Genomic DNA, 20,245 nt, shown 5'->3' with positions numbered 1-20,245 from the left:
GTTGTTCATTCCAACTGAACGGGCCTCTGTTCAGTTTTCAAAACTGTTCAATTTTGTCTGATTCTTACGTCGTGCAATTTGCAATGAGTCGTCAAACAATCAGTTACTTCTGTGTGCACTCATTGTAACACAGTAGAGCTGAGACAGATTTGCGATTTGTTCGTCTTCACAATGTCACAAAAGTTATACTGGAAAAGGCAGAAAACCAAAGCAGGGGAAGTTGGGGCAAACAGCGTCCCTGGGTGGATTCGAAGCACCAACCTTTCGATTAACAGCCGAACGCGATAACCAATTGCTCCACAGAGACTCGGGATAACCCCCACTCAAACTATCGTAAACGAGGGTTTCAGTGACTGAAAGCTCCACAGTGCCACCAGCCGAATGACAATCGTTCCCATCGGCTTTCCTTTTCCAAAATAAATAGTGGGGCACTTATTTTGGAAACATGGGTTCAGTCTGATCCCTCCCACTGCAGATCCATGTCTGCCAGAGAGCACAAGCTCTCCGGCAATCTGTGCCATCATTTGGGGGCTTTATGATGTCAAATCTAATTTCTCAGACACGGAATTGCAAAACTAACTGACAAGATAGGAAATCTACAGAGAAGGAGAGTGGCAGGCACTGTCGCAGGTGGTGTCCCATGTTTGAGATTTAGATCTGTGATCGCTCTGCCCTGGAGTTGTCACTGGTTTGCAGGCAGCAGCGGACCATGTCTGATCCAACATCTGTCCCTCGAACAAGACCACAAGAACAGATTCTCTTCTCATTATAGTGGTGCAGTTCATGGAAGTGGTTCAGTTTCTTACGACAGTGCATGCACTTCCTATCTGTGTGGTTCTCACCCCTGAGCACAACGATGTATGCAGTATAGATAGATTGGTCACGCTATGTTGCCACTGATTTCGAATTTTGAAAGATGTATGGAAACCACTTAAAATGGACTTCTTTGTCTGAAAAGCAGTTGGGGATGGCGCTGTTGCTGGAAGGCGGAGTATAAATGCAAAGTTTTCATTCTTTATAATTCCACTACCCGGGTTATTGATCTCTCTGCTCAGGGTAAGTGGCCCTTCATAACCATTATATCCCTGTGCGCCATCTTTGTATACACTTCAAACAAATCTCCTTGAGGTTTCCTGCACTGTACTTTTTCGTAGCTCATCCTGATATGACTTTTCCTGAGCAGGACAGTCAAATATTCTCCACCCATCTTTTTGAGTGTGTTCTTTTAGGTTTGCATCTTGTTAAGTGTGGGCCTATTGCGATCAGGCCATTGTCGTTCCGTGACTCTGAGTAGCTTTTCTGGTTCAGGGGCTTGAGTGGAGCTTGTCATTTTTGAAGAGCGGCAATTCTTTGTACATGAGGGCGTTCAAACAATCTCGCCTCATACTTGGAGAGAAGTGCTTTTGCCCTCAATAAGCAGCAATTGTGAGAGGAACAAAGCTGTCTGGAGCCAGACACAGTTTGAGCTGCGGCTCAGTCTGAGGAATCGCGAGCATTGGTTCAACAATGCAACAGCATTAAAATGAAACCGCGTCCAACGTGGAGCTTGAACCCACGACCCTGAAATTAAGAGACTCATGCTCTGCCGACAGAGCTAGCCGGGAAAATTGGTGAAGTCAAGCTACATCTAATAAAGCAGTGACATAACTGGCTGATTGCAGCGAATGCGAAGAAACCTGCCTCCGAGAAGCCCACAGGGCGAACGTTTCCACTCAATTATCAATAACATCGTTCACAGCTTCCTAATTAAAGCACACCTCCTTGAAACTATTATGGCACAGTTTCCTCACGAATTATTCCACGATTTCCACATTTTCTCCTTTTGTGCCAGCATTTTCAAACGAGATGACATTAATCAGTCGCGGGGAAGTGAATTGCAAACTTGACAGAGAACAAGACAAAACCCGTTCTATACAAAATAATTCCAGGTCATAATTTTCAGATTTACAACAGTCAACCTTTTACCAAGTGAAAGAGTGTTAGGGTGAGAAGATAAAGAAAGTTAATGTCAAATTTTATTGTGACCCACTCACACTCACTGAGGTTGTGTAAAAGCTGCTCGGAGGTTCAGTGAGTGGGATATATTCGATCGTCGTGATCCAGGACTGTGCTTGGTGCATTGGGAGGCTTGTCTCGCGATGGAGTATTTTGTGACCCAGGGATGAGCAGTAACCCGCTGCTTGAAACTGCAGTTGGCGAGCTCTGCTTCCATCATATTGTTGGTCATTACAGAGGTGGAATATTGCTTCTATTCTGATTTTCCCTGTCACACAATGCAGACGAGGACGAGGGATTAATTGAGTTGTTCATTCCAACTGAACGGGCCTCTGTTCAGTTTTCAAAACTGTTCAATGTTGTCTGATTCTTACGTCGTGCAATTTGCAATGAGTCGTCAAACAATCAGTTACTTCTGTGTGCACTCATTGTAACACAGGAGAGCTGAGACAGAATTTGCGATGTGTTCTTGTTCACAATGTCAAAAAGCTATACTGGAAAAGGTAGAAAACCAAAGCGGGGGAAGTTGGAGAAAACAGCGTCCCTGGGTGGTTTCGAACCACCAACCTTTCGGTTAACAGCCGAACGCGCTAACCAATTGCGCCACAGAGACTCGGGAATAACCCCCACTCAAGCTATCGTAAACGAGGGTGTCAGTGACTGATAGCTCCACAGTTCCACCAGCCGAATGACAATCGTTCCCGTCAGCTTTCCTTTTCCAAAAAAAATAGTTGTACACTTATTTTGGAAACATGGGTTCAGTCTGATCCCTCCCATTGCAGATCCATGTCTGCCAGAGAGCACAAGCTCTCCGGCAATCTGTGCCATCATTTGGGGGCTTTATGATGTCAAATCTAATTTCTCAGATACGGAATTGCAAAACTAACTGACAAGATAGGAAATCTACAGAGAAGGAGAGTGGCAGGCACTGTCGCAGGTGGTGTCCCATGTTTGAGATTTAGATCTGTGATCGCTCTGCCCTGTAGTGTTCACTGTTTTGCAGGCAGCAGCGGACCATGTCTGATCCAACATCTGTCCCTCGAACAAGACCACAAGAACAGATTCTCTTCTCATTATAGTGGTGCAGTTCATGGAAGTGGTTCAGTTCCTTACGACAGTGCAGAGGTGGAATATTGCTTCTATTCTGATTTTCCCTGTCACACAATGCAGACGAGGACGAGGGATTAATTGAGTTGTTCATTCCAACTGAACGGGCCTCTGTTCAGTTTTCAAAACTGTTCAATGTTGTCTGATTCTTACGTCGTGCAATTTGCAATGAGTCGTCAAACAATCAGTTACTTCTGTGTGCACTCATTGTAACACAGTAGAGCTGAGACAGAATTAGCGATTTGTTCTTGTTCACAATGTCACAAAAGCTATACGGGAAAAGGCAGAAAACCAAAGCGGGGAAGTTGGAGAAAACAGCGTCCCTGGGTGGTTTCGAACCACCAACCTTTCGGTTAACAGCCGAACGCGCTAACCAATTGCGCCACAGAGACTCCGCATAAACCCCACTCAAGCTATCGTAAACGAGGGTGTCAGTGACTGATAGCTCCACAGCGCCACCAGCCGAATGTCAATCGCTCCCATCAGCTTTCATTTTCCAAAATAAATAGTGGAGCACTTATTTTGGAAACATGGGTTCAGTCTGATCCCTCCCACTGCAGGTCCATGCCTGCCAGAGAGCACAAGCTCTCCGGCAACCTGTGCCATCATTTGGGGACTTTATGATGTCCAATCTAATTGCTGAGACACTGAATTGCAAAACTGACAGACAAGATAGGGAATCTACAGAGAAGGAGAGTGGCAGGCACTGTCGCAGGTGGTGTCCCATGTTTGAGATTTAAATCTGTGATCCCTCTGCCCTGTAGTGTTCACTGTTTTGCAGGCAGCAGCGGACCATGTCTGATCCAACATCTGTCCCTCGAACAAGACCACAAGAACAGATTCTCTTCTCATTATAGTGGTGCAGTTCATGGAAGTGGTTCAGTTCCTTACGACAGTGCAGAGGTGGAATATTGCTTCTATTCTGATTTTCCTTGTCACACAATGCAGACGAGGACGAGGGATTAATTGAGTTGTTCATTCCAACTGAACGGGCCTCTGTTCAGTTTTCAAAACTGTTCAATGTTGTCTGATTCTTACGTCGTGCAATTTGCAATGAGTCGTCAAACAATCAGTTACTTCTGTGTGCACTCATTGTAACACAGTAGAGCTGAGACAGAATTTGCGATGTGTTCTTGTTCACAATGTCAAAAAGCTATACTGGAAAAGGCAGAAAACCAAAGCGGTGGAAGTTGGAGCAAACAGCGTCCCTGGGTGGATTCGAACCACCAACCTTTCGGTTAACAGCCGAACGCGCTAACCAATTGCGCCACAGAGACTCGGTAATAATCCGCACTCAAGCTATCGTAAACGAGGGTGTCAGTGACTGATAGCTCCACAGTTCCACCAGCCGAATAGCAATCGTTCACATCAGCTTTCCTTTTCCAAAATAAATAGTGGGGCACTTAATTTTGGAAACATGGGTTCAGTCTGAATCATTCGCACTGCAGGTCCATGTCTGCCAGAGAGCACAAGCTCTCCTGCAACCTGTATCATCATTTGGGGACTTTATGATGTCCAATCTCATTGCTCAGACACGGAATTCCAAAACTGACAGACAAGATAGGGAATCTACAGAGAAGTAGAGTGGCAGGCATCGTCGCAGGTGGTGTCCCATGTTTGAGATTTCAATCTGTGATCGCTCTGCCCTGGAGTTGTCACTGTTTTGCAGGCAGCAGCGGACCATGTCTGATCCAACATCTGTCCCTCGAACAAGACCACAAGAACAGATTCTCTTCTCATTATAGTGGTGCAGTTCATGGAAGTTGTTCAGTTTCTTACGGCTTTGCAGAGGTGGAATATTGCTTCTATTCTGATTTTCCCTGTCGCACAATGCAGACGAGGACGAGGGATTAATTGAGTTGTTCATTCCAACTGAACGGGCCTCTGTTCAGTTTTCAAAACTGTTCAATGTTGTCTGATTCTTACGTCGTGCAATTTGCAATGAGTCGTCAAACAATCAGTTACTTCTGTGTGCACTCATTGTAACACAGTAGAGCTGAGACAGAATTTGCGATTTGTTCGTCTTCACAATGTCACAAAAGTTATACTGGAAAAGGCAGAAAACCAAAGCAGGGGAAGTTGGGGCAAACAGCGTCCCTGGGTGGATTCGAACCACCAACCTTTCGATTAACAGCCGAACGCGATAACCAATTGCTCCACAGAGACTCGGGATAACCCCCACTCAAACTATCGTAAACGAGGGTTTCAGTGACTGAAAGCTCCACAGTGCCACCAGCCGAATGACAATCGTTCCCATCAGCTTTCCTTTTCCAAAATAAATAGTGGGGCACTTATTTTGGAAACATGGGTTCAGTCTGATCCCTCCCACTGCAGATCCATGTCTGCCAGAGAGCACAAGCTCTCCGGCAATCTGTGCCATCATTTGGGGGCTTTATGATGTCAAATCTAATTTCTCAGACACGGAATTGCAAAACTAACTGACAAGATAGGAAATCTACAGAGAAGGAGAGTGGCAGGCACTGTCGCAGGTGGTGTCCCATGTTTGAGATTTAGATCTGTGATCGCTCTGCCCTGGAGTTGTCACTGGTTTGCAGGCAGCAGCGGACCATGTCTGATCCAACATCTGTCCCTCGAACAAGACCACAAGAACAGATTCTCTTCTCATTATAGTGGTGCAGTTCATGGAAGTGGTTCAGTTTCTTACGACAGTGCATGCACTTCCTATCTGTGTGGTTCTCACCCCTGAGCACAACGATGTATGCAGTATAGATAGATTGGTCACGCTATGTTGCCACTGATTTCGAATTTTGAAAGATGTATGGAAACCACTTAAAATGGACTTCTTTGTCTGAAAAGCAGTTGGGGATGGCGCTGTTGCTGGAAGGCGGAGTATAAATGCGAAGTTTTCATTCTTTATAATTCCACTACCCGGGTTATTGATCTCTCTGCTCAGGGTAAGTGGCCCTTCATAACCATTATATCCCTGTGCGCCATCGTTGTATACACTTCAAACAAATCTCCTTAAGGTATCCTGCACTGTACTTTTTCGTAGCTCATCCTGATATGACTATTCCTGAGCAGGACAGTCAAATATTCTCCACCCATCTTTTTGAGTGTGTTCTTTTAGGTTTGCATCTTGTTAAGTGTGGGCCTATTGCGATCAGGCCATTGTCGTTCCGTGACTCTGAGTAGCTTTTCTGGTTCAGGGGCTTGAGTGGAGCTTGTCATTTTTGAAGAGCGGCAATTCTTTGTACATGAGGGCGTTCAAACAATCTCGCCTCATACTTGGAGAGAAGTGCTTTTGCCCTCAATAAGCAGCAATTGTGAGAGGAACAAAGCTGTCTGGAGCCAGACACAGTTTGAGCTGCGGCTCAGTCTGAGGAATCGCGAGCATTGGTTCAACAATGCAACAGCATTAAAATGAAACCGCGTCCAACGTGGAGCTTGAACCCACGACCCTGAAATTAAGAGACTCATGCTCTGCCGATAGAGCTAGCCGGGAAAATTGGTGAAGTCAAGCTACATCTAATAAAGCAGTGACATAACTGGCTGATTGCAGCGAATGCGAAGAAACCTGCCTCCGAGAAGCCCACAGGGCGAACGTTTCCACTCAATTATCAATAACATCGTTCACAGCTTCCTAATTAAAGCACACCTCCTTGAAACTATTATGGCACAGTTTCCTCACGAATTATTCCACGATTTCCACATTTTCTCCTTTTGTGCCAGCATTTTCAAACGAGATGACATTAATCAGTCGCGGGGAAGTGAATTGCAAACTTGACAGAGAACAAGACAAAACCCGTTCTATACATAATAATTTCAGGTCATAATTTTCAGATTTACAACAGTCAACCTTTTACCAAGTGAAAGAGTGTTAGGGGGAGAAGATAAAGAAAGTTAATGTCAAATTTTATTGTGACCCACTCACAGTCACTGAGGTTGTGTAAAAGCTGCTCGGAGGTTCAGTGAGTGGGATATATTCGATCGTCGTGATCCAGGACTGTGCTTGGTGCATTGGGAGGCTTGTCTCGCGATGGAGTATTTTGTGACCCAGGGATGAGCAGTAACCCGCTGCTTGAAACTGCAGTTGGCGAGCTCTGCTTCCATCATATTGTTGGTCATTACAGAGGTGGAATATTGCTTCTATTCTGATTTTCCCTGTCACACAATGCAGACGAGGACGAGGGATTAATTGAGTTGTTCATTCCAACTGAACGGGCCTCTGTTCAGTTTTCAAAACTGTTCAATGTTGTCTGATTCTTACGTCGTGCAATTTGCAATGAGTCGTCAAACAATCAGTTACTTCTGTGTGCACTCATTGTAACACAGGAGAGCTGAGACAGAATTTGCGATGTGTTCTTGTTCACAATGTCAAAAAGCTATACTGGAAAAGGTAGAAAACCAAAGCGGGGGAAGTTGGAGAAAACAGCGTCCCTGGGTGGTTTCGAACCACCAACCTTTCGGTTAACAGCCGAACGCGCTAACCAATTGCGCCACAGAGACTCGGGAATAACCCCCACTCAAGCTATCGTAAACGAGGGTGTCAGTGACTGATAGCTCCACAGTTCCACCAGCCGAATGACAATCGTTCCCGTCAGCTTTCCTTTTCCAAAAAAAATAGTTGTACACTTATTTTGGAAACATGGGTTCAGTCTGATCCCTCCCATTGCAGATCCATGTCTGCCAGAGAGCACAAGCTCTCCGGCAACCTGTGCCATCATTTGGGGACTTTATGATGTCCAATCTAATTGCTGAGACACGGAATTGCAAAACTGACAGACAAGATAGGGAATCTACAGAGAAGGAGAGTGGCAGGCACTGTCGCAGGTGGTGTCCCATGTTTGAGATTTAAATCTGTGATCCATCTGCCCTGTAGTGTTCACTGTTTTGCAGGCAGCAGCGGACCATGTCTGATCCAACATCTGTCCCTCGAACAAGACCACAAGAACAGATTCTCTTCTCATTATAGTGGTGCAGTTCATGGAAGTGGTTCAGTTCCTTACGACAGTGCAGAGGTGGAATATTGCTTCTATTCTGATTTTCCTTGTCACACAATGCAGACGAGGACGAGGGATTAATTGAGTTGTTCATTCCAACTGAACGGGCCTCTGTTCAGTTTTCAAAACTGTTCAATGTTGTCTGATTCTTACGTCGTGCAATTTGCAATGAGTCGTCAAGCAATCAGTTACTTCTGTGTGCACTCATTGTAACACAGTAGAGCTGAGACAGAATTTGCGATGTGTTCTTGTTCACAATGTCAAAAAGCTATACTGGAAAAGGCAGAAAACCAAAGCAGGGGAAGTTGGGGCAAACAGCGTCCCTGGGTGGATTCGAACCACCAACCTTTCGATTAACAGCCGAACGCGATAACCAATTGCGCCACAGAGACTCGGGATAACCCCCACTCAAACTATCGTAAACGAGGGTGTCAGTGACTGAAAGCTCCACAGTGCCACCAGCCGAATGACAATCGTTCCCATCAGCTTTCCTTTTCCAAAATAAATAGTGGGGCACTTATTTTGGAAACATGGGTTCAGTCTGATCCCTCCCACTGCAGATCCATGTCTGCCAGAGAGCACAAGCTCTCCGGCAATCTGTGCCATCATTTGGGGGCTTTATGATGTCCAATCTAATTTCTCAGATACGGAATTGCAAAACTAACTGACAAGATAGGAAATCTACAGAGAAGGAGAGTGGCAGGCACTGTCGCAGGTGGTGTCCCATGTTTGAGATTTAGATCTGTGATCGCTCTGCCCTGTAGTGTTCACTGTTTTGCAGGCAGCAGCGGACCATGTCTGATCCAACATCTGTCCCTCGAACAAGACCACAAGAACAGATTCTCTTCTCATTATAGTGGTGCAGTTCATGGAAGTGGTTCAGTTCCTTACGACAGTGCAGAGGTGGAATATTGCTTCTATTCTGATTTTCCCTGTCACACAATGCAGACGAGGACGAGGGATTAATTGAGTTGTTCATTCCAACTGAACGGGCCTCTGTTCAGTTTTCAAAACTGTTCAATGTTGTCTGATTCTTACGTCGTGCAATTTGCAATGAGTCGTCAAACAATCAGTTACTTCTGTGTGCAATCATTGTAACACAGTAGAGATGAGACAGAATGAGCGATTTGTTCTTGTTCACAATGTCACAAAAGCTATACGGGAAAAGGCAGAAAACCAAAGCGGGGAAGTTGGAGAAAACAGCGTCCCTGGGTGGTTGCGAACCACCAACCTTTCGGTTAACAGCCGAACGCGCTAACCAATTGCGCCACAGAGACTCTGCATAAACCCCACTCAAGCTATCGTAAACGAGGGTGTCAGTGACTGATAGCTCCACAGCGCCACCAGCCGAATGACAATCGTTCCCATCAGCTTTCATTTTCCAAAATAAATAGTGGAGCACTTATTTTGGAAACATGGGTTCAGTCTGATCCCTCCCACTGCAGGTCCATGCCTGCCAGAGAGCACAAGCTCTCCGGCAACCTGTGCCATCATTTGGGGACTTTATGATGTCCAATCTATTTGCTGAGACACGGAATTGCAAAACTGACAGACAAGATAGGGAATCTACAGAGAAGGAGAGTGGCAGGCACTGTCGCAGGTGGTGTCCCATGTTTGAGATTTAAATCTGTGATCCCTCTGCCCTGTAGTGTTCACTGTTTTGCAGGCAGCAGCGGACCATGTCTGATCCAACTTCTGTCCCTCGAACAAGACCACAAGAACAGATTCTCTTCTCATTATAGTGGTGCAGTTCATGGAAGTGGTTCAGTTCCTTACGACAGTGCAGAGGTGGAATATTGCTTCTATTCTGATTTTCCTTGTCACACAATGCAGACGAGGACGAGGGATTAATTAAGTTGTTCATTCCAACTGAACGGGCCTCTGTTCAGTTTTCAAAACTGTTCAATGTTGTCTGATTCTTACGTCGTGCAATTTGCAATGAGTCGTCAAACAATCAGTTACTTCTGTGTGCACTCATTGTAACACAGTAGAGCTGAGACAGAATTAGCGATTTGTTCTTGTTCACAATGTCACAAAAGCTATACGGGAAAAGGCAGAAAACCAAAGCGGGGAAATTGGAGAAAACAGCGTCCCTGGGTGGTTTCGAACCACCAACCTTTCGGTTAACAGCCGAACGCGCTAACCAATTGCGCCACAGAGACTCTGCATAAACCCCACTCAAGCTATCGTAAACGAGGGTGTCAGTGACTGATAGCTCCACAGCGCCACCAGCCGAATGTCAATCGCTCCCATCAGCTTTCATTTTCCAAAATAAATAGTGGAGCACTTATTTTGGAAACATGGGTTCAGTCTGATCCCTCCCACTGCAGGTCCATGTCTGCCAGAGAGCACAAGCTCTCCGGCAACCTGTGCCATCATTTGGGGACTTTATGATGTCCAATCTAATTGCTGAGACACGGAATTGCAAAACTGACAGACAAGATAGGGAATCTACAGAGAAGGAGGGTGGCAGGCACTGTCGCAGGTGGTGTCCCATGTTTGAGATTTAAATCTGTGATCCCTCTGCCCTGTAGTGTTCACTGTTTTGCAGGCAGCAGCGGACCATGTCTGATCCAACTTCTGTCCCTCGAACAAGACCACAAGAACAGATTCTCTTCTCATTATAGTGGTGCAGTTCATGGAAGTGGTTCAGTTCCTTACGACAGTGCAGAGGTGGAATATTGCTTCTATTCTGATTTTCCTTGTCACACAATGCAGACGAGGACGAGGGATTAATTGAGTTGTTCATTCCAACTGAACGGGCCTCTGTTCAGTTTTCAAAACTGTTCAATGTTGTCTGATTCTTATGTCGTGCAATTTGCAATGAGTCGTCAAACAATCAGTTACTTCTGTGTGCACTCATTGTAACACAGTAGAGCTGAGACAGAATTAACGATTTATTCTTGTTCACAATGTCACAAAAGCTATACGGGAAAAGGCAGAAAACCAAAGCAGGGGAAGTTGGAGAAAACAGCGTCCCTGGGTGGTTTCGAACCACCAACCTTTCAGTTAACAGCCGAACGCGCTAACCAATTGCGCCACAGAGACTCTGGATAAACCCCACTCAAGCTATCGTAAACGAGGGTGTCAGTGACTGATAGCTCCACAGCGCCACCAGCCGAATGACAATCGTTCCCATCAGCTTTCATTTTCCAAAATAAATAGTGGAGCACTTATTTTGGAAACATGGGTTCAGTCTGATCCCTCCCACTGCAGGTCCATGCCTGCCAGAGAGCACAAGCTCTCCGGCAACCTGTGCCATCATTTGGGGACTTTATGATGTCCAATCTATTTGCTGAGACACGGAATTGCAAAACTGACAGACAAGATAGGGAATCTACAGAGAAGGAGAGTGGCAGGCACTGTCGCAGGTGGTGTCCCATGTTTGAGATTTAAATCTGTGATCCCTCTGCCCTGTAGTGTTCACTGTTTTGCAGGCAGCAGCGGACCATGTCTGATCCAACTTCTGTCCCTCGAACAAGACCACAAGAACAGATTCTCTTCTCATTATAGTGGTGCAGTTCATGGAAGTGGTTCAGTTCCTTACGACAGTGCAGAGGTGGAATATTGCTTCTATTCTGATTTTCCTTGTCACACAATGCAGACGAGGACGAGGGATTAATTAAGTTGTTCATTCCAACTGAACGGGCCTCTGTTCAGTTTTCAAAACTGTTCAATGTTGTCTGATTCTTACGTCGTGCAATTTGCAATGAGTCGTCAAACAATCAGTTACTTCTGTGTGCACTCATTGTAACACAGTAGAGCTGAGACAGAATTAGCGATTTGTTCTTGTTCACAATGTCACAAAAGCTATACGGGAAAAGGCAGAAAACCAAAGCGGGGAAGTTGGAGAAAACAGCGTCCCTGGGTGGTTTCGAACTACCAACCTTTCGGTTAACAGCCGAACGCGCTAACCAATTGCGCCACAGAGACTCTGCATAAACCCCACTCAAGCTATCGTAAACGAGGGTGTCAGTGACTGATAGCTCCACAGCGCCACCAGCCGAATGTCAATCGCTCCCATCAGCTTTCATTTTCCAAAATAAATAGTGGAGCACTTATTTTGGAAACATGGGTTCAGTCTGATCCCTCCCACTGCAGGTCCATGTCTGCCAGAGAGCACAAGCTCTCCGGCAACCTGTGCCATCATTTGGGGACTTTATGATGTCCAATCTAATTGCTGAGACACGGAATTGCAAAACTGACAGACAAGATAGGGAATCTACAGAGAAGGAGGGTGGCAGGCACTGTCGCAGGTGGTGTCCCATGTTTGAGATTTAAATCTGTGATCCCTCTGCCCTGTAGTGTTCACTGTTTTGCAGGCAGCAGCGGACCATGTCTGATCCAACTTCTGTCCCTCGAACAAGACCACAAGAACAGATTCTCTTCTCATTATAGTGGTGCAGTTCATGGAAGTGGTTCAGTTCCTTACGACAGTGCAGAGGTGGAATATTGCTTCTATTCTGATTTTCCTTGTCACACAATGCAGACGAGGACGAGGGATTAATTGAGTTGTTCATTCCAACTGAACGGGCCTCTGTTCAGTTTTCAAAACTGTTCAATGTTGTCTGATTCTTATGTCGTGCAATTTGCAATGAGTCGTCAAACAATCAGTTACTTCTGTGTGCACTCATTGTAACACAGTAGAGCTGAGACAGAATTAGCGATTTATTCTTGTTCACAATGTCACAAAAGCTATACGGGAAAAGGCAGAAAACCAAAGCAGGGGAAGTTGGAGAAAACAGCGTCCCTGGGTGGTTTCGAACCACCAACCTTTCAGTTAACAGCCGAACGCGCTAACCAATTGCGCCACAGAGACTCTGCATAAACCCCACTCAAGCTATCGTAAACGAGGGTGTCAGTGACTGATAGCTCCACAGCGCCACCAGCCGAATGACAATCGTTCCCATCAGCTTTCATTTTCCAAAATAAATAGTGGAGCACTTATTTTGGAAACATGGGTTCAGTCTGATCCCTCCCACTGCAGGTCCATGCCTGCCAGAGAGCACAAGCTCTCCGGCAACCTGTGCCATCATTTGGGGACTTTATGATGTCCAATCTATTTGCTGAGACACGGAATTGCAAAACTGACAGACAAGATAGGGAATCTACAGAGAAGGAGAGTGGCAGGCACTGTCGCAGGTGGTGTCCCATGTTTGAGATTTAAATCTGTGATCCCTCTGCCCTGTAGTGTTCACTGTTTTGCAGGCAGCAGCGGACCATGTCTGATCCAACTTCTGTCCCTCGAACAAGACCACAAGAACAGATTCTCTTCTCATTATAGTGGTGCAGTTCATGGAAGTGGTTCAGTTCCTTACGACAGTGCAGAGGTGGAATATTGCTTCTATTCTGATTTTCCTTGTCACACAATGCAGACGAGGACGAGGGATTAATTAAGTTGTTCATTCCAACTGAACGGGCCTCTGTTCAGTTTTCAAAACTGTTCAATGTTGTCTGATTCTTATGTCGTGCAATTTGCAATGAGTCGTCAAACAATCAGTTACTTCTGTGTGCACTCATTGTAACACAGTAGAGCTGAGACAGAATTAGCGATTTGTTCTTGTTCAAAATGTCGCAAAAGCTATACGGGAAAAGGCAGAAAACCAAAGCGGGGGAAGTTGGAGAAAACAGCGTCCCTCGGTGGTTTCGAACCACCAACCTTTCGGTTAACAGCCGAACGCGCTAACCAATTGCGCCACAGAGACTCTGGATAAACCCCACTCAAGCTATCGCAAACGAGGGTGTCAGTGACTGATAGCTCCACAGCGCCACCAGCCGAATGACAATCGTTCCCATCAGCTTTCATTTTCCAAAATAAATAGTGGAGCACTTATTTTGGAAACATGGGTTCAGTCTGATCCCTCCCACTGCAGGTCCATGCCTGCCAGAGAGCACAAGCTCTCCGGCAACCTGTGCCATCATTTGGGGACTTTATGATGTCCAATCTAATTGCTGAGACACGGAATTGCAAAACTGACAGACAAGATAGGGAATCTACAGAGAAGGAGAGTGGCAGGCACTGTCGCAGGTGGTGTCCCATGTTTGAGATTTAAATCTGTGATCCCTCTGCCCTGTAGTTTTCACTGTTTTGCAGGCAGCAGCGGACCATGTCTGATCCAACATCTGTCTCTCGAACAAGACCACAAGAACAGATTCTCTTCTCATTATAGTGGTGCAGTTCATGGAAGTGGTTCAGTTTCTTACGACTTTGCAGAGGTGGAATATTGCTTCTATTCTGATTTTCCCTGTCGCACAATGCAGACGAGGACGAGGGATTAATTGAGTTGTTCATTCCAACTGAACGGGCCTCTGTTCAGTTTTCAAAACTGTTCAATGTTGTCTGATTCTTACGTCGTGCAATTTGCAATGAGTCGTCAAACAATCAGTTACTTCTGTGTGCACTCATTGTAACACAGTAGAGCTGAGACAGAATTAGCGATTTGTTCTTGTTCACAATGTCACAAAAGCTATACGGGAAAAGGCAGAAAACCAAAGCGGGGAAGTTGGAGAAAACAGTGTCCTGGGTGGTTTCGAACCACCAACCTTTCGGTTAACAGCCGAACGCGCTAACCAATTGCGCCACAGAGACTCTGCATAAACCCCACTCAAGCTATCGTAAACGAGGGTGTCAGTGACTGATAGCTCCACAGCGCCACCAGCCGAATGTCAATCGCTCCCATCAGCTTTCATTTTCCAAAATAAATAGTGGAGCACTTATTTTGGAAACATGGGTTCAGTCTGATCCCTCCCACTGCAGGTCCATGTCTGCCAGAGAGCACAAGCTCTCCGGCAACCTGTGCCATCATTTGGGGACTTTATGATGTCCAATCTAATTGCTGAGACACGGAATTGCAAAACTGACAGACAAGATAGGGAATCTACAGAGAAGGAGGGTGGCAGGCACTGTCGCAGGTGGTGTCCCATGTTTGAGATTTAAATCTGTGATCCCTCTGCCCTGTAGTGTTCACTGTTTTGCAGGCAGCAGCGGACCATGTCTGATCCAACTTCTGTCCCTCGAACAAGACCACAAGAACAGATTCTCTTCTCATTATAGTGGTGCAGTTCATGGAAGTGGTTCAGTTCCTTACGACAGTGCAGAGGTGGAATATTGCTTCTATTCTGATTTTCCTTGTCACACAATGCAGACGAGGACGAGGGATTAATTGAGTTGTTCATTCCAACTGAACGGGCCTCTGTTCAGTTTTCAAAACTGTTCAATGTTGTCTGATTCTTATGTCGTGCAATTTGCAATGAGTCGTCAAACAATCAGTTACTTCTGTGTGCACTCATTGTAACACAGTAGAGCTGAGACAGAATTAGCGATTTGTTCTTGTTCAAAATGTCGCAAAAGCTATACGGGAAAAGGCAGAAAACCAAAGCGGGGAAGTTGGAGAAAACAGCGTCCCTCGGTGGTTTCGAACCACCAACCTTTCGGTTAACAGCCGAACGCGCTAACCAATTGCGCCACAGAGACTCTGGATAAACCCCACTCAAGCTATCGCAAACGAGGGTGTCAGTGACTGATAGCTCCACAGCGCCACCAGCCGAATGACAATCGTTCCCATCAGCTTTCATTTTCCAAAATAAATAGTGGAGCACTTATTTTGGAAACATGGGTTCAGTCTGATCCCTCCCACTGCAGGTCCATGCCTGCCAGAGAGCACAAGCTCTCCGGCAACCTGTGCCATCATTTGGGGACTTTATGATGTCCAATCTAATTGCTGAGACACGGAATTGCAAAACTGACAGACAAGATAGGGAATCTACAGAGAAGGAGAGTGGCAGGCACTGTCGCAGGTGGTGTCCCATGTTTGAGATTTAAATCTGTGATCCCTCTGCCCTGTAGTTGTCACTGTTTTGCAGGCAGCAGCGGACCATGTCTGATCCAACATCTGTCTCTCGAACAAGACCACAAGAACAGATTCTCTTCTCATTATAGTGGTGCAGTTCATGGAAGTGGTTCAGTTTCTTACGACTTTGCAGAGGTGGAATATTGCTTCTATTCTGATTTTCCCTGTCGCACAATGCAGACGAGGACGAGGGATTAATTGAGTTGTTCATTCCAACTGAACGGGCCTCTGTTCAGTTTTCAAAACTGTTCAATGTTGTCTGATTCTTACGTCGTGCAATTTGCAATGAGTCGTCAAACAATCAGTTACTTCTGTGTGCACTCATTGTAACACAGTAGAGCTGAGACAGAATTAGCGATTTGTTCTTGTTCACAATGTCACAAAAGCTATACGGGAAAAGGCAGAAAACCAAAGCGGGGAAGTTGGAGAAAACAGCGTCCCTGGGTGGTTTCGAACCACCAACCTTTCGGTTAACAGCCGAACGCGCTAACCAATTGCGCCACAGAGACTCTGCATAAACCCCACTCAAGCTATCGTAAACCAGGGTGTCAGTGACTGATAGCTCCACAGCGCCACCAGCCGAATGTCAATCGCTCCCATCAGCTTTCATTTTCCAAAATAAATAGTGGAGCACTTATTTTGGAAACATGGGTTCAGTCTGATCCCTCCCACTGCAGGTCCATGTCTGCCAGAGAGCACAAGCTCTCCGGCAACCTGTGCCATCATTTGGGGACTTTATGATGTCCAATCTAATTGCTGAGACACGGAATTGCAAAACTGACAGACAAGATAGGGAATCTACAGAGAAGGAGGGTGGCAGGCACTGTCGCAGGTGGTGTCCCATGTTTGAGATTTAAATCTGTGATCCCTCTGCCCTGTAGTGTTCACTGTTTTGCAGGCAGCAGCGGACCATGTCTGATCCAACTTCTGTCCCTCGAACAAGACCACAAGAACAGATTCTCTTCTCATTATAGTGGTGCAGTTCATGGAAGTGGTTCAGTTCCTTACGACAGTGCAGAGGTGGAATATTGCTTCTATTCTGATTTTCCTTGTCACACAATGCAGACGAGGACGAGGGATTAATTGAGTTGTTCATTCCAACTGAACGGGCCTCTGTTCAGTTTTCAAAACTGTTCAATGTTGTCTGATTCTTATGTCGTGCAATTTGCAATGAGTCGTCAAGCAATCAGTTACTTCTGTGTGCACTCATTGTAACACAGTAGAGCTGAGACAGAATTAGCGATTTGTTCTTGTTCACAATGTCGCAAAAGCTATACGGGAAAAGGCAGAAAACCAAAGCGGGGGAAGTTGGAGAAAACAGCGTCCCTCGGTGGTTTCGAACCACCAACCTTTCGGTTAACAGCCGAAAGCGCTAACCAATTGCGCCACAGAGACTCGGGAATAACCCCCACTCAAGCTATCGTAAACGAGGGTGTCAGTGACTGATAGCTCCACAGTGCCACCAGCCGAATGACAATCGTTCCCATCAGCTTTCATTTTCCAAAATAAATAGTGGAGCACTTATTTTGGAAACATGGGTTCAGTCTGATCCCTCCCATTGCAGATCCATGTCTGCCAGAGAGCACAAGCTCTCCGGCAACCTGTGCCATCATTTGGGGACTTTATGATGTCCAATCTAATTGCTGAGACACGGAATTGCAAAACTGACAGACAAGATAGGGAATCTACAGAGAAGGAGAGTGGCAGGCACTGTCGCAGGTGGTGTCCCATGTTTGAGATTTAAATCTGTGATCCCTCTGCCCTGTAGTGTTCACTGTTTTGCAGGCAGCAGCGGACCATGTCTGATCCAACTTCTGTCCCTCGAACAAGACCACAAGAACAGATTCTCTTCTCATTATAGTGGTGCAGTTCATGGAAGTGGTTCAGTTCCTTACGACAGTGCAGAGGTGGAATATTGCTTCTATTCTGATTTTCCTTGTCACACAATGGAGACGAGGACGAGGGATTAATTGAGTTGTTCATTCCAACTGAACGGGCCTCTGTTCAGTTTTCAAAACTGTTCAATGTTGTCTGATTCTTACGTCGTGCAATTTGCAATGAGTCGTCAAACAATCAGTTACTTCTGTGTGCACTCATTGTAACACAGTAGAGCTGAGACAGAATTAGCGATTTGTTCTTGTTCACAATGTCACAAAAGCTATACGGGAAAAGGCAGAACACCAAAGCGGGGAAGTTGGAGAAAACAGCGTCCCTGGGTGGTTTCGAACCACCAACCTTTCGGTTAACAGCCGAACGCGCTAACCAATTGCGCCACAGAGACTCTGCATAAACCCCACTCAAGCTATCGTAAACGAGGGTGTCAGTGACTGATAGCTCCACAGCGCCACCAGCCGAATGTCAATCGCTCCCATCAGCTTTCATTTTCCAAAATAAATAGTGGAGCACTTATTTTGGAAACATGGGTTCAGTCTGATCCCTCCCACTGCAGGTCCATGTGTGCCAGAGAGCACAAGCTCTCCGGCAACCTGTGCCATCATTTGGGGACTTTATGATGTCCAATCTAATTGCTGAGACACGGAATTGCAAAACTGACAGACAAGATAGGGAATCGACAGAGAAGGAGAGTGGCAGGCACTGTCGCAGGTGGTGTCCCATGTTTGAGATTTAAATCTGTGATCCCTCTGCCCTGTAGTGTTCACTGTTTTGCAGGCAGCAGCGGACCATGTCTGATCCAACTTCTGTCCCTCGAACAAGACCACAAGAACAGATTCTCTTCTCATTATAGTGGTGCAGTTCATGGAAGTGGTTCAGTTCCTTACGACAGTGCAGAGGTGGAATATTGCTTCTATTCTGATTTTCCTTGTCACACAATGCAGACGAGGACGAGGGATTAATTGAGTTGTTCATTCCAACTGAACGGGCCTCTGTTCAGTTTTCAAAACTGTTCAATGTTGTCTGATTCTTATGTCGTGCAATTTGCAATGAGTCGTCAAACAATCAGTTACTTCTGTGTGCACTCATTGTAACACAGTAGAGCTGAGACAGAATTAGCGATTTATTCTTGTTCACAATGTCACAAAAGCTATACGGGAAAAGGCAGAAAACCAAAGCGGGAGAAGTTGGAGAAAACAGCGTCCCTGGGTGGTTTCGAACCACCAACCTTTCGGTTAACAGCCGAACGCGCTAACCAATTGCGCCACAGAGACTCTGGATAAACCCCACTCAAGCTATCGTAAACGAGGGTGTCAGTGACTGATAGCTCCACAGCGCCACCAGCCGAATGACAATCGTTCCCATCAGCTTTCATTTTCCAAAATAAATAGTGGAGCACTTATTTTGGAAACATGGGTTCAGTCTGATCCCTCCCACTGCAGGTCCATGCCTGCCAGAGAGCACAAGCTCTCCGGCAACCTGTGCCATCATTTGGGGACTTTATGATGTCCAATCTATTTGCTGAGACACGGAATTGCAAAACTGACAGACAAGATAGGGAATCTACAGAGAAGGAGAGTGGCAGGCACTGTCGCAGGTGGTGTCCCATGTTTGAGATTTAAATCTGTGATCCCTCTGCCCTGTAGTGTTCACTGTTTTGCAGGCAGCAGCGGACCATGTCTGATCCAACTTCTGTCCCTCGAACAAGACCACAAGAACAGATTCTCTTCTCATTATAGTGGTGCAGTTCATGGAAGTGGTTCAGTTCCTTACGACAGTGCAGAGGTGGAATATTGCTTCTATTCTGATTTTCCTTGTCACACAATGCAGACGAGGACGAGGGATTAATTGAGTTGTTCATTCCAACTGAACGGGACTCTGTTCAGTTTTCAAAACTGTTCAATGTTGTCTGATTCTTATGTCGTGCAATTTGCAATGAGTCGGCAAACAATCAGTTACTTCTGTGTGCACTCATTGTAACACAGTAGAGCTGAGACAGAATTAGCGATTTGTTCTTGTTCAAAATGTCACAAAAGCTATACAGGAAAAGGCAGAAAACCAAAGCGGGGGAAGTTGGAGAAAACAGCGTCCCTGGGTGGTTTCGAACCACCAACCGTTCGGTTAACAGCCGAACGCGCTAACCAATTGCGCCACAGAGACTCTGGATAAACCCTACTCAAGCTATCGTAAACGAGGGTGTCAGTGACTGATAGCTCCACAGCGCCACCAGCCGAATGACAATCGTTCCCATCAGCTTTCATTTTCCAAAATAAATAGTGGAGCACTTATTTTGGAAACATGGGTTCAGTCTGATCCCTCCCACTGCAGGTCCATGCCTGCCAGAGAGCACAAGCTCTCCGGCAACCTGTGCCATCATTTGGGGACTTTATGATGTCCAATCTAATTGCTGAGACACGGAATTGCAAAACTGACAGACAA

At 45.9% G+C, this 20,245-nt stretch overlaps 19 non-coding genes across 19 annotated transcripts; all 19 read right to left on the bottom strand.

Annotated features, from left to right (window-relative positions):
* Positions 1 to 2,534: 2,534 nt before the first annotated feature.
* On the bottom strand, positions 2,535 to 2,608 carry trnan-guu. Its single transcript has one exon. It is a non-coding gene; the product is annotated as a tRNA-Asn (tRNA).
* An 812-nt stretch (positions 2,609 to 3,420) lies between these two features.
* On the bottom strand, positions 3,421 to 3,494 carry trnan-guu. Its single transcript has one exon. It is a non-coding gene; the product is annotated as a tRNA-Asn (tRNA).
* An 811-nt stretch (positions 3,495 to 4,305) lies between these two features.
* On the bottom strand, positions 4,306 to 4,379 carry trnan-guu. The gene has a single exon. It is a non-coding gene; the product is annotated as a tRNA-Asn (tRNA).
* An 815-nt stretch (positions 4,380 to 5,194) lies between these two features.
* Positions 5,195 to 5,268, bottom strand: trnan-guu. The gene has a single exon. It is a non-coding gene; the product is annotated as a tRNA-Asn (tRNA).
* Positions 5,269 to 7,495: 2,227 nt separating this feature from the next.
* trnan-guu lies at positions 7,496 to 7,569 on the bottom strand. The gene has a single exon. It is a non-coding gene; the product is annotated as a tRNA-Asn (tRNA).
* Positions 7,570 to 8,381: 812 nt separating this feature from the next.
* trnan-guu lies at positions 8,382 to 8,455 on the bottom strand. Its single transcript has one exon. It is a non-coding gene; the product is annotated as a tRNA-Asn (tRNA).
* An 811-nt stretch (positions 8,456 to 9,266) lies between these two features.
* On the bottom strand, positions 9,267 to 9,340 carry trnan-guu. Its single transcript has one exon. It is a non-coding gene; the product is annotated as a tRNA-Asn (tRNA).
* Positions 9,341 to 10,151: 811 nt separating this feature from the next.
* On the bottom strand, positions 10,152 to 10,225 carry trnan-guu. Its single transcript has one exon. It is a non-coding gene; the product is annotated as a tRNA-Asn (tRNA).
* Positions 10,226 to 11,037: 812 nt separating this feature from the next.
* Positions 11,038 to 11,111, bottom strand: trnan-guu. The gene has a single exon. It is a non-coding gene; the product is annotated as a tRNA-Asn (tRNA).
* An 811-nt stretch (positions 11,112 to 11,922) lies between these two features.
* trnan-guu lies at positions 11,923 to 11,996 on the bottom strand. Its single transcript has one exon. It is a non-coding gene; the product is annotated as a tRNA-Asn (tRNA).
* Positions 11,997 to 12,808: 812 nt separating this feature from the next.
* Positions 12,809 to 12,882, bottom strand: trnan-guu. The gene has a single exon. It is a non-coding gene; the product is annotated as a tRNA-Asn (tRNA).
* An 812-nt stretch (positions 12,883 to 13,694) lies between these two features.
* Positions 13,695 to 13,768, bottom strand: trnan-guu. Its single transcript has one exon. It is a non-coding gene; the product is annotated as a tRNA-Asn (tRNA).
* An 811-nt stretch (positions 13,769 to 14,579) lies between these two features.
* On the bottom strand, positions 14,580 to 14,652 carry trnan-guu. Its single transcript has one exon. It is a non-coding gene; the product is annotated as a tRNA-Asn (tRNA).
* Positions 14,653 to 15,463: 811 nt separating this feature from the next.
* Positions 15,464 to 15,537, bottom strand: trnan-guu. Its single transcript has one exon. It is a non-coding gene; the product is annotated as a tRNA-Asn (tRNA).
* Positions 15,538 to 16,348: 811 nt separating this feature from the next.
* trnan-guu lies at positions 16,349 to 16,422 on the bottom strand. Its single transcript has one exon. It is a non-coding gene; the product is annotated as a tRNA-Asn (tRNA).
* An 812-nt stretch (positions 16,423 to 17,234) lies between these two features.
* On the bottom strand, positions 17,235 to 17,308 carry trnan-guu. Its single transcript has one exon. It is a non-coding gene; the product is annotated as a tRNA-Asn (tRNA).
* Positions 17,309 to 18,120: 812 nt separating this feature from the next.
* On the bottom strand, positions 18,121 to 18,194 carry trnan-guu. Its single transcript has one exon. It is a non-coding gene; the product is annotated as a tRNA-Asn (tRNA).
* An 812-nt stretch (positions 18,195 to 19,006) lies between these two features.
* On the bottom strand, positions 19,007 to 19,080 carry trnan-guu. Its single transcript has one exon. It is a non-coding gene; the product is annotated as a tRNA-Asn (tRNA).
* Positions 19,081 to 19,892: 812 nt separating this feature from the next.
* trnan-guu lies at positions 19,893 to 19,966 on the bottom strand. The gene has a single exon. It is a non-coding gene; the product is annotated as a tRNA-Asn (tRNA).
* Between the last annotated feature and the right edge of the window lie 279 nt (positions 19,967 to 20,245).

The sequence above is a fragment of the Scyliorhinus canicula genome, chromosome 17 (assembly GCF_902713615.1).
Source record: "Scyliorhinus canicula chromosome 17, sScyCan1.1, whole genome shotgun sequence".
NCBI lineage: Eukaryota > Metazoa > Chordata > Chondrichthyes > Carcharhiniformes > Scyliorhinidae > Scyliorhinus > Scyliorhinus canicula.
This window is presented reverse-complemented; position numbering and strand designations above follow the sequence as displayed.